Here is a 12068-nt window from a genome sequence, read left to right as displayed (position 1 = left end):
AAAATTAGGTTCTAAATCCTAATTAATAGAAAGCTTGCTTGTTGCAGGAAGACATGCAAAATTACCATGGAATAGCTGCAATCGCCTGGGACCCTGGGATTCTACCACATTTGTGAAATAGGGATTTTTTCCCATTAGCCGGCACTAGGATTTGCTTTAAAAAAATTGTGTGGCAATGATGTCATTTTAGAACATTGACTGTGACGTGATATAGTTGAGAAGGGCATTTGCCTTAATATTTATTTATTTAAAGTGCACAAGAAATCCAAGAACTTTGAATACAACTAACTTGATTTAAATGGCTGCTTGACTTTGCAGAGAGACCCCCTTGGACAAGCAGCTCCACAATGGCAGATGCAAGCTATTAGGACCGAGTTTCTTTCATCGTGCAGAATCCTATAGATGCCATATGACTGCCACCTTTTTAAAGCAAAACCAATCCATTTCTATTTCTATATTTTTTAAATAACCTAAATCAATACAAAAATGCATTTTTATTCTGCGTTTCTGGGAACAATATGCTATAAGACCAAATGACCTTTTTCAAAAAACAAGAGCCACTTGACCTAAATTTGATTTGAGTGAAAATAATTTACTCTGTTAGCCTATTATATCATGACTTAAATGAACCAACGAACAGGTCACACTGTATTAGCAGGCTGCTTACTGACTCAGACATGCCAGGTAACATTTTTAGCATGAGTTTGGCTCTTTGCTGTAGCCTGCTGTTTATCTGTGGCCAGCAAGCAGCAATCCTGTGCCTCCAGAGCTTCAGAGCCATTTAGTGCACTCATGATAAGTTATTCCACAAGTCTTGTCTGCCAGTTGTTCTTGGCAAATGAACCGAGGAAGACTATTGTTGTTGCTGGCTGTTATCTCTGCCTCGACTCTCCTTGGCTGAAGTGAAAATCCATCTCACTGGTATGGAAACAAGCTGTTTTGAGTCTGGGTGAGTCAATTCATTTATAAACAAAGTCACAGAGGAAATGTGAACCCGTCTTAACAAAATACATGTATAAAAAGTTTACTGGATGCTATGAAGTTTGTCCTCTCCAGCATGACACTGCTTTATCTCATTCCACAGCCTTCCTATCAAAGAAGTGGGGAAGTTAATAGTTTATCAAATTTTAATCAGGTTAAATATTTAATGTATTGCTTACCTAACATGGAAAGTATTTGAGTGTGTTGTTGCTGGTGATTTATTTTTAAGTATTGACTTTTACCATGTTTTTGTACCAGCCTTTGCCATACGACTCTGTTAATTGAAAGCCTTCAGTAATATTTGAGGTAAGCCAAATGATGTCCAATATAAACCTTCTCCCATGTAGTATTTTGTGCAATCCCACCATGTAGCACATTGCAGGGAAAATCACTATCACACCCACGCACACACACGCACGCACATTGCAGGGAAAATGGCTAACACACACACACACACACAGGAGCTGTCCAACTGATCAGAAAAAGAAAACAAAATGTATCATGAGAAATATTAAGAATGTTAATTATTCACGTTATAACAAATATGCTGGAGCGGATTGTTTATGACTACCTGGTGAAATGAATTCCATACAAAAAAAATCCATCCACCTTGAAAGGATGATATTGTTGTAAAGGAAAGCACCCCAAAGTAAGGAAATGCAGAATCTACCTTAATGCTGGCAACTTTAAGTTTGCTTCCCTCTGCATAAACATTAAGAACAGGTCTTTAATTATATAATCATATTTTATTTTCAACAGGACCCTTAAGAAAGAATATCAATCTCCTGCAGAGAATTTTCCCTTGTAAGGACTTGGAACAAATATTTTATAGTAATATGATCAACAAGTCAATTACAGGTTATGTAGAAAAGCATTCCTTTCATCAGTTTTAAATGGATTGCTTTCGTTTTACAGTGTGTCCACTTATTTGTGAATCATGAAAAAAAAACTAGAAAATACAGTTGACTTTCTCTGTACTAGTAACTGCTTCTCAATATTTTTCATCACATCCCTTTTATCTGTTTTTTAAACTAAACTGTCTTATTCTTTTAACATTTCTCCTCATATAAATGTCTTTCCATATCTGTATTGCATTTTCACTCCCATCTTTTCTCTTTCTGCTAATTGTTTTTGAGGTTGGATAACCAAAGCTGTACAAAGTTAACAAGGAAAGGCACATAATGTATTTATAAAATTACAGTTCATTTTTAGTATTCTCTAACCTTTTCTTAATACAACCTAACCCTTGTGTGTGTTTGGTTTTGGGCCAACATGATACACTGAGTTATTTTCAATGAGCCATCCACAATAACAAGTACCATTAATTTAGACTCTAGTTTGTAGGAATAGCTTAAGATGGAAAGAAAAACTTAATTACAATCTAACCTCTATTATGTTCAAAAGCTTCAGAGGGGTAGCCAAGTTAGCTTGTAACTGGAAAAACTTTTAAAAAAAACAATAAATAGTCTAGCAGCACCTTAAAGACTAACAAAACATGGTATCATGAGATTTTGTGGGTACAACCCACTTCTTCAGATGACCTCTATTATGTTGTTCAGTTGCCTAGTGTTTGTTAGGGCCTTCTTAATTTCCTCATAATTTTCTGAATAATTTTTATCAGTTTGAGATTTTTACTACCCTATAGTTTGCACTTTCCTTGAAACCATTAGTACATATATTAAACAGAGTTCCCCAATATTTGTAAGTGTCACCATTTAACCTTAAACTTTGGGGGGAGGAGGGAACTCTACATCCATCTTTTCCATTAATGTCTTAGACTTATACTTAAAGTAAAAAGAAAACAATCTTATTTTTTCATACTTAAAAAAACCACCTCAGTTGTGCAACCTCTGATTTAGATTTGTTAGAGAACACGGTCAAAGATGAAATGCATAAATGAGGAATGTTAGAGGTCAGAGGGCATCATTGTTCACTATGAAGTGTAACAGGGAGCCAAAATGAAAGAAGCAAAAGGTGAAGATTAAATATGTTCCTAAATTTTGAAGCTAGGGCTCTACAAAATTCACAGCCCATTTTCAGAAATGTCATGGTCATAGCACTTTAAAAATCTTTAATTTCAGTTTCATATATTTAAATATTAAATTTCACAGTGTTATAATTAAGCATGAATTTGTATTTAAAACCAGCAAAATATAAACATGTAAAGCCCTTAAAAATCAGTGTTTCTCAAACAGGGGTCCTGACCCAAAAGGAAGTTGCAAAGCTATTACAGGGATGGTTGCAGTATTGGCAGACTTACTTATGTGCTGCCCTCAGCGCTGGGTGGTCAGAGAACAGTGGCTGCTGGCCAGGCATCCAGCTCTGAAGGCAGTGTTACCACCAGGAGCAGTGCAACCTTCACAGGTGGGCTCCCAACCAGCAGCCACTGATCTCCAGCTGCCCAGCTCCAAAGGCAGTGCTGCTGCCAGCAGCAGCACAGAAGGGTGGCCATACCATGCCATTCCACCCTTATGTCTGAATAGCTGCTGCTGGCAGAAGCATTGCCTTCAGGCCCAAGCAACCTCTCCTCTCCCCACCAAAAAAGCCCTGGGCTGGCCCAGGCTCCATCCACCACTTGCTTGAAGGAGCCGTAGGGCAACTGTACAACACACCCCCTTTCTTCCCCTGACCCAAACTGCCTGCTAGGGAAAACCGTCAGCAGCATCTCTCGATTCAAAGACGCTTTTGATATGCCCTATCCAGGTTCCAGGGCCCAATAACACCACCCCAGAACCTGTATGAGGCATATCAAAAGCATCTTTGAATCATGAGACGCTTTTCCCAGAGCAGGCAGAAATACCACAGCATCAGTCAGGTCCCCTGGGTTCTTTTAAACTGCCTGGCCCCTTGGGCAATTGTCCCCTTTGCCCCTCCCATCAGTGGGTCTACTTTCAGAGCTGGGCTCCTGGCCAGCAGTTGCTACTATCTTTGAAGGCATCATAGAAACCGGGGGGGGGGGGGGGGGGGCAATATTGTGACCCCCCCCCAATAGGCTTTTGGGACTCCCCGTCTTGGAAACTACAACAGGGGTCTCAAACTCCTGGACCATGGGCCAGTCCCAGCCAGCGCCATTAAACAATCCACAGGCTGGGGGACATATCCATTAATGGTCCCCATGCCCAACCCTTCCCACTATCGCCCTGCCCACTCCACCCTCATGGCACTCCGTTCCCCGAGCATACGACTTTGGGGATCACCATGGAGGGAGGGAAGGTGCTGCATGTCAGCAGGTCAGCCCACCACACTCCCCATGGCAGCAGAAGCTGTGGGGGAAGTGGAGCTATTCCTCCTGCAGCCTTGGATGGGGCCAGAGAATGAGCTGCAGCCTTGTAACAGACGGCAGCTGCTCCAACAGCCCCAGCTAGGGTGAGAGTTGATCGCTGGAGGCTGGAACATCCCTGCCTGTGGTATGCCAGGCCCCACAGAGCTGGAGCAGTCTGCCGGTTGACTGTAAGTAGTACGCGTCACCCAGTAAGCATGATGTTAACCATTCACATCCCTATTTTGTATAAGTTTGATAGTTGGGCTTTATTGATTTTGTGTGTGAATATGCATGCGTCTGCATGTACTAGGTTGGTTTTTGTTTTTAAACCACTCACCCAGTGGCCTTTTTAGCTTTTAAAAGATTTTAAGTAGGAAGGTTTTTTTTGTTTGTTGGGTTTTTTTTTTGTACATTATAGGAATACCTATAATTATTTTTAAATTTTTATTTTAATGATAATTTTTATTGTTTTATTTGTTTTATTATTGAGAAAGGAATTTAGAGTGTTTATTTTGGGTTTCCTCTTCTTTTTATTTTCACTTATTTTATGTTTAATATTAAGCAATTAAAGAAAAAAACTTTCTGAAAGCATCAGGATACGTGAAGAGTTAAGTAACAAAGGTAAGGCTGTCAGAAGATGCTCACTGCCAGATAAAGTGTAGCTGTCTGTTTTGAAATCTTGAATAAAACATTTGAATGGAATTTTAGTGGAATTTTTAAAAAGCTGATTTATTTTATATATATATATATATATATAGAGAGAGAGAGAGAGAGAGAGAGAGAGAGAGAGAGAGAGAGAGAGATTAGATTAGATTAGATATATATTTTTTAAATTAAAAAGGTTTTTTTTAATTTGAGTTCTCTTGCTATATTTATTATGAGAGAATAAATATTTTAAACTTTCTTGGCTTATGTTTTACTTGCTGAAATTTTAACTTTTTTGTTTTAAAATGATTTTAGACTTTCAAAGAGCTGGGGGGCGGGCGTATGTATAAGTTGCAAGTTATGCACAAATGACTTATTTAAGTTGCTTACATTTCTAAATGGCTATTCATTTTTATATTTAAGCTTTGACCAAGGTTGGTTTTTTTTTCCAGCTGAGATCTTTTGCCCTGGGTTTTGATAACTTCTGTATTTTAGCAATGTTGAGTCCCATCTTTTTCTTTCGTGTTTCAGCCATCTGACCTTAACTAAATTTTTTATAGTTAAACAATTTAAATGGGATTGTTCATGCACCTGCTACAACCATCACAATTCATTATTTACAGGCTAATTTGTTAGGAAGCCCCCTTTTCCTTTAGAATGGCTGTAAGGATTTGGTGACAAATCACATCGTGCAGGGGTACTCAATAAGCAGATTGCGGGACAAAGACAGTACACTGGCTCTTAGGGTCAACCATCGTAATAAATATGTGTCGGTGAAAGTGCTGATTTAATAGGTCATTTTATTCATTGTGACTGGGAAAGGGCTGTTTTAGTATTTTTTCTTCCATAACGTGTGTGTGTGTGTGTGTGTGTGTGTGTGTGTGTGTGTGTGTGTGTGTGTGTGTGTGAGAGAGAGAGAGAGAGAGAGAGAGAGAGAGAAAGAGGTGGGTATGTGTGTGGATGTGCGCGCGCGTGTGTGAGAGGATATTTGTTAGTAACTGGAAATATGTTTGTTAGTAACTGGTGGGGAAGGGTTGCCACAGTGGCACACATCCGAACAAGCGCACATGACCTCAATATAGGTGCACAAGACAAAACTCACTCCATTCATGGATGGAAACTCTTAGAGAGAACCCTGGGTAGGAAGGACCCTACACCTAGCACACATAGAAGACCACAGTTTTGATGACCACTTCCTTGGTCTTAGCACTGTAATACAGCAAGATAACACAGGAGACTAACCATTGCTGGGAATTATGCTCTTCCACAGGTTTAGTAAAGCTGAAGTAGATATGGATATCCTGAAATACAAAGATGGAGAATCTGAAATATCGGAACAATGTTTTATGTCATTTTAAATTTTCAATTCTATGTAATCCTATGCACTGTGAAAGATTTAGGATTATAGGCATGTACATTTGCACAAACATCTGGAAGTAGATTTGCCACACTTATTGGCATGCATATGATAGACATATACAAACACACATATTTGATACTTTGAAAAAATAGTCCCTGAAATTAAATTCTGTTTTGTAGAGACTAAATATGGCACCTCATATTTACACAGATACCGTCCTTACGGGTACTGTAAATCATGATTTATTACTTGAATAGTAGTTTTACTACTTTTTTCTTCTTCAAGATTATATAGTCAACATAGATGAAAAGAAGTTTTCACTGAAGGGTCAAATCGTGTCACAACTGAGAGCCTTTGAAAATAATGCTTTTTTATTTAAAATCATTAGCCTGCACATATGTAACCATGAACAATATTTGGTCTGCAACATTTTTATCAAGAGTGACGGATGGTACACAGGCCAGAGGGAATGCAAGAACATCTTCACTTTGAGATTCCAAATGCTTGCAGGGCTGGTGGTGGGGGTATGGAGGGAGGAGGGATTTTTAAAGTAGCAAACAGAACATAATTAATTCAGAAATAACAAAGATGACAGTGGAAACCTACAATACCATTTTTTGCAGGATCACCTTTCAGAACAGAACAAAATTTTAAATTTTCAGGCTACCACTATGTTTTTTTGATATTTGCTTCCAACATGGACATGTTTATTTATGAGCTGTAAAATATGTCAAAGGCACTTGTACTAATTACGGACTGAATGTCTGGCAACTTTGAAGTCTTGAAACAAAGCCAATTCTGAGTTGTGATGAATTATTTAAGCTTAGTGTAACAAATAAAATGAATGTTTGCATCATTCTATAATTCAGAAATGACATATTTTTACATTTTCAAAAAAATCCATTTTTAATCTTTAAATGATTTTGGGTGTGAAAATTAGAAAAACCTATCCTGCATAACGATAAAGCTACATTAACATGAAGTGAGTCTAAATACACTTTTGAGGTGCCCAGAGCTTATACAATACTGTTTCATCTTTACCCTTTAAGACAGGGGTTTTCAAACTTTGTCAAACCCCCCTCTAAGTTGCTCGTGACCCCCTGAGGGGCCGGGACTCTCAGTTTGAGAAACGTGGCTTTAAGAGACTTTTTTCAACCCTGTTGATTTTATTGACATGGGTGAATTCCTGGCCCCACTGAAGTCAATATGAATTTTGCCATTGATTTGAATGGAGCCAGAATGTCACCCTTGATGTTCACCCTGGCACAACTGGAATAGGTTGAGGATATCATAGAATCATAGAACTGGAAGGAACCTTCAGAGTCCCATTAAAAAAACCTATTCAATTAAGAACTAGTTAATAAACAGATAAAGATCATAATAAAAAATGAATCAGAATCTCTCTCAACACTGTATAATCTATTGCTTTTCCCTTACACATATCAAAAAGAACCACAAGTTTATCAAAGCAATGGATGTACCAGATTTGAATGAAGCCAAATTAATGATGGAAAAAGCAGTATTCCCTCAAAAGAAAGAAAATAAGGTACAGAACATGCTCTCTCACTTCTGATCTTTCTTTTATTCAATTATTTTACTCCTATGAGCTCGGTTCACAACCTATTTTATTGATGTGAATTTGCAGAGGTAAAATGGCAAGGGACAGACTGTTCCTATTACAGCATCAGCTTCCTACCCATGAAACAAGTCAGTTTAAAGTACTCTGTTGTAAGTTTCTTGCAATTGCTGTTGAAAGCCCATTGAGAAAGAAACCATGCCTGTCACCATACAAAGGAGGATGTAAAAGCAGTTCATTGTTCCTGCTCCGAAAAGAAAAACAATTTGCCACAGACAGAACACCCCCCGACAGAAAAAAACAGTGCCAAGTGCACAATAATTTATTACCTCTGGATGTTGGATTCCAAGTAAAGGAAACTGAAATGTCATACCTTCATTCATAACACCGTCTCATGGAATTATTTTTTCCGGATTCCTGGGAAGTTGAAATATTTGAGAAGAATATCAGGAACTATTTTTTTAGTGTGTTTGGTACGTAGATAATTGCCTTCCAACTCTATTCTTTCAGGAAATGATGTGAGTGTCGCATTGTTCATAGACGGGGGCAGCGGTGTTTTTTAGCAAGGCACATACTTGCATATTTTTAAAAGTAGCAAAAAAACACAATAAAAACATGCAGTCTGGTGACTGCATTGAACTCAGACTTTCTGAATCTGGTCTAGATAAGAGGTTGGCCCCAGACAACTTGTTCATATTTTACATAACTGAAAGCATTTTTGAGAACGTATGTAAGCACCATTTTGTTTTCAGGAAAAAAGAAACCTAAAACAAAACCCTTTATAATATAGGAGTAAAGCACTTATTATGTTAAGTGATATCAAACATGACCATGAAAGACCCTTGGGAGAAGTTAAACTTATTTGATCACAGGGGACAAACTAGTCTGAGAACTCAAGGGCACAAAGAGAATACGAGTAAGAAATCACAATCTGTTAAGAATAATATCTTTTTGTATAAATGTATTTGGAAATAGTTTTCTGTTAAGCTTTCTCTTTAAGGCAACCAATTCAATGGGAGTCCTGAGTGATAATGACCTAAAGTAATAACCATGCAATGATGGTTGCATGACCTGGCCTTACTTTCTTCAAAGAGGTTTATACTGGTGGAGAAAATCAATGCAAGATATGCCACTCCAGTTGCATGAATTGCATAGCTGGAGTCAACGTACCTTGCATCGATTTTCTGGGGCAGCCTCACACCAGAAGGTCAACAGGAGAAATGCTCTCACTGACTTCCCTTACTCCTTAAGACAGCAAGGAATACCACCAGCAATGGGGGCACCCTCAGCGTTTGATTTAGTGGGTCTTTATTAGAATACTAGAACTGGAAGGGACCTCAAGAGGTCATCAAGTCTAGTCCCCTGCCCTCACGGCAGGACCAAGCACTGTCTAGATCATTCCTGATAGATGTCTATCTAACCTGCCCTTAAATATTTCCAGTGATGGAGATTCCACAACCTCCCTAGGCAATTTATTCCAGTGTTTATCCACCCTGACAGTTAGGAAGTTTTTCCTAATGTCCAACCTAAATCTCGCTTGCTGAAGTTTAAGCTCATTGCTTCTTGTCCTATCCTCAGAGGCCAAGGAGAACAAGTTTTCTCCCTCTTCCTTGTGACGTCCTTTTAGATACCTGAAAACCGTTATCATGCCCCCTCTCAGTCTTCTCCTTTCCAAACTAAACAAGCCCAATTTCAGTCTTCTCTCATAGCTCATGTTCTCTAGATCTTTAATCATTCTTGTTGCTCTTCTCTGGACCTTCTCCAATCTCTCCACATCTTTCTTGAAATGTGGTGCCCAGAACTGGATACAATACTCCAGTTGAGGCCTAATCAGCACATAGTAGAGCAGAAGAATGACTTCTCATGTCTTGCTACAACACTCCTATTAATGCATCCCAGAATCATGTTTGCTTTTTTTTTTGCAACAGTGTCCCACTATTGACTCATATTAACTTGTGGTCCACTATGACCCTGTCAGCCGACGGTCAGGGCAGTGAGTCCCTTATGACCGGCTGAAGTTCTTTTAAATTGTGCTTGGTTCTGTTACAGCAACTGAAGGAGTCAGGTTAAAGCTTAAACAGTTACTATTTTATTGTTACAGGGTAAACTTAGGTGTTAAATGCTACTGCTGTGTTACAGATAACACAGACACTACAAAGGACAGGACAGAAAATACACTAATAAGTTACTTACAGGTACCATGAAACCCTTTTGGTTCTCTGAGCTCTTATTAAATGCATGCAAAATAGACACATAGCAGATATATATTCTCACCCCTGCGTTCCAGACTTGGCGTGGCCAGCGTCTTTCTCTCAATCCCTCGGGAAGAAGTAGGGCGAGGTTGGGCGTCCCACAGACCTCGGGAGACAATCAATACCTGCCAGCAGGTATAGATGATTGGAGCTCAAATGGGGTGGGCTGCTGAACCTCTTTTTATACCCCTTGGGTTATGTAGGCTTCTTCCTGGTCTTAAGTGGCCAATTAGGAAAAATGGCTTTGAATGCCAAGTTTCCCACGAAGTGTGCAAAGCATAATTTACACCTGGGAAAATGCAGACAATGGGCACCTCTGGTATGTGATGGGCGAAGATTCCTCTCCTGGGACAGTGCAGGCGTGTCAATTACTGGTACTAGCCATCAGGGCGACGGGAGGCCCCGGGTCGTCAGCTAGCCCATTTACTGTCTGGTTTCTGTTTATGGTAGAGTCAGGGACAGGCAGCACACCTGCATTCCCAGGGCATCAAAGGCTGACTGCCTTTCTCTTGCTCTCTGGGGGAGGGGGAGGGGGAACAAGATGGGGTTTGTGTCTGGCTACATTGCATCCCTGAATCATGTTTGCTTTTTTTTTTTTGCAACAGTGTCCCACTATTGACTCATATTAACTTGTGGTCCACTATGACCCCTAAATTCCTTTTATCAGTACTCCTTCCTAGACAATTACTTCCCATTCTGTATGTGTGAAACTGATTGTTCCTTCCTAACTAGAGTACTTTGCATTTGTCCATATTAAACTTCATCCTATTTGCTGAAGATCATTTCTCTAGTTAGTCCAGATCATTTTTTATTTTGAACCTATCCTCCCCAAAGCACTTGCAATCCTTTCCAGGTTGGTATCATCTGCAAACTTAATAATTGTACTCTCTATGCCATCATCTAAATATCTGATAAAGATATTGAACAGAACCAGTCCCAGAACAAATCCCTGCAGAACCCCACTTGTTATACCCTTCCAGCATGATTCTGAACCGTTAATAACTACTCTTTGAGACCAGTTATCCAGCCAGTTATGCACCCTCTAAGAACAGTTATCCAGTCAGTTATGCACCCACCTTACAGTAGCCCCATCTAGGTTGTATTTCTCTAGTTTATTGATAAGAAGGTCATGCGAGACTGTGTCAAATGTCTTACTAAAGTCTAGGTATACCATGTCCATGGCTTCTCTCTTATCCACAAGGCTTAATATCCTATCAAAGAAAGCTATCAGATTGGTTTCACATGATTTGCTCTTTACAAACCCATGCTGGTTGTTACCAGCAGATAACCCCTGATTCTCTAAGTACAATACATATTCCAAAACTCAAGGAATGGAAGTAGATACAGGAGAATCAGATTGTCCCTGCATTTAAATCGGAAATCTGGACCACTTTAGGTGGTAACAGTTTCTAGTAGATTGTCTTCAAGAGTTAAATTAGTATGCCCTACACAGACTAAGAACATGACTGTTTAAGGGCAGATATAGTCAGAGTCCTACCACCCACTCCATCAAGAAGAGTTTGAGAGATCCTGCCCTCTTGTTGGGATAGGAAATCAGGGGGACACAGGAAGACACAAAGACTGCCAGACGGTTAAAGGAGACGAGTAAATCACTGCTGAGGTGGCCAAGCGGCCCAATGAATATCATCCTTACGTTGTCCCAATAGGTCTTCCTTATTACCTTCTGAATCAATCAGTCCAAAAAAACTTCACTTATGTCCACACTTCAATCATGTTCTTTAGAAAGAAAATCGAAAGAAGAGAGGGGTTTTTCTGGCATTGGTAAACCTCTTTCTATGAGGAAGAAGCCTTTTTCCAAAAGAGCTCTTTCGGAAAAAAGCATGTGTGGACAGGGAAGAGGGAGTTCATTGGAAAGAAAAGGGAAGAGGAAAAAGCACAGGCCCTAGTAATCACATCTTAAATGTGAGATAGTGTCCACACTGAATAGACGCTATCTTTTGAAAAAGCAGAACACTTTTTCGATGTGCTTTA

This window comes from Pelodiscus sinensis, chromosome 2 (assembly GCF_049634645.1).
Source record: "Pelodiscus sinensis isolate JC-2024 chromosome 2, ASM4963464v1, whole genome shotgun sequence".
Taxonomy (NCBI): Eukaryota; Metazoa; Chordata; order Testudines; family Trionychidae; genus Pelodiscus; species Pelodiscus sinensis.
The sequence above is the reverse complement of the archived record's forward strand: the minus strand, read 5'-3'. Positions refer to the sequence as shown.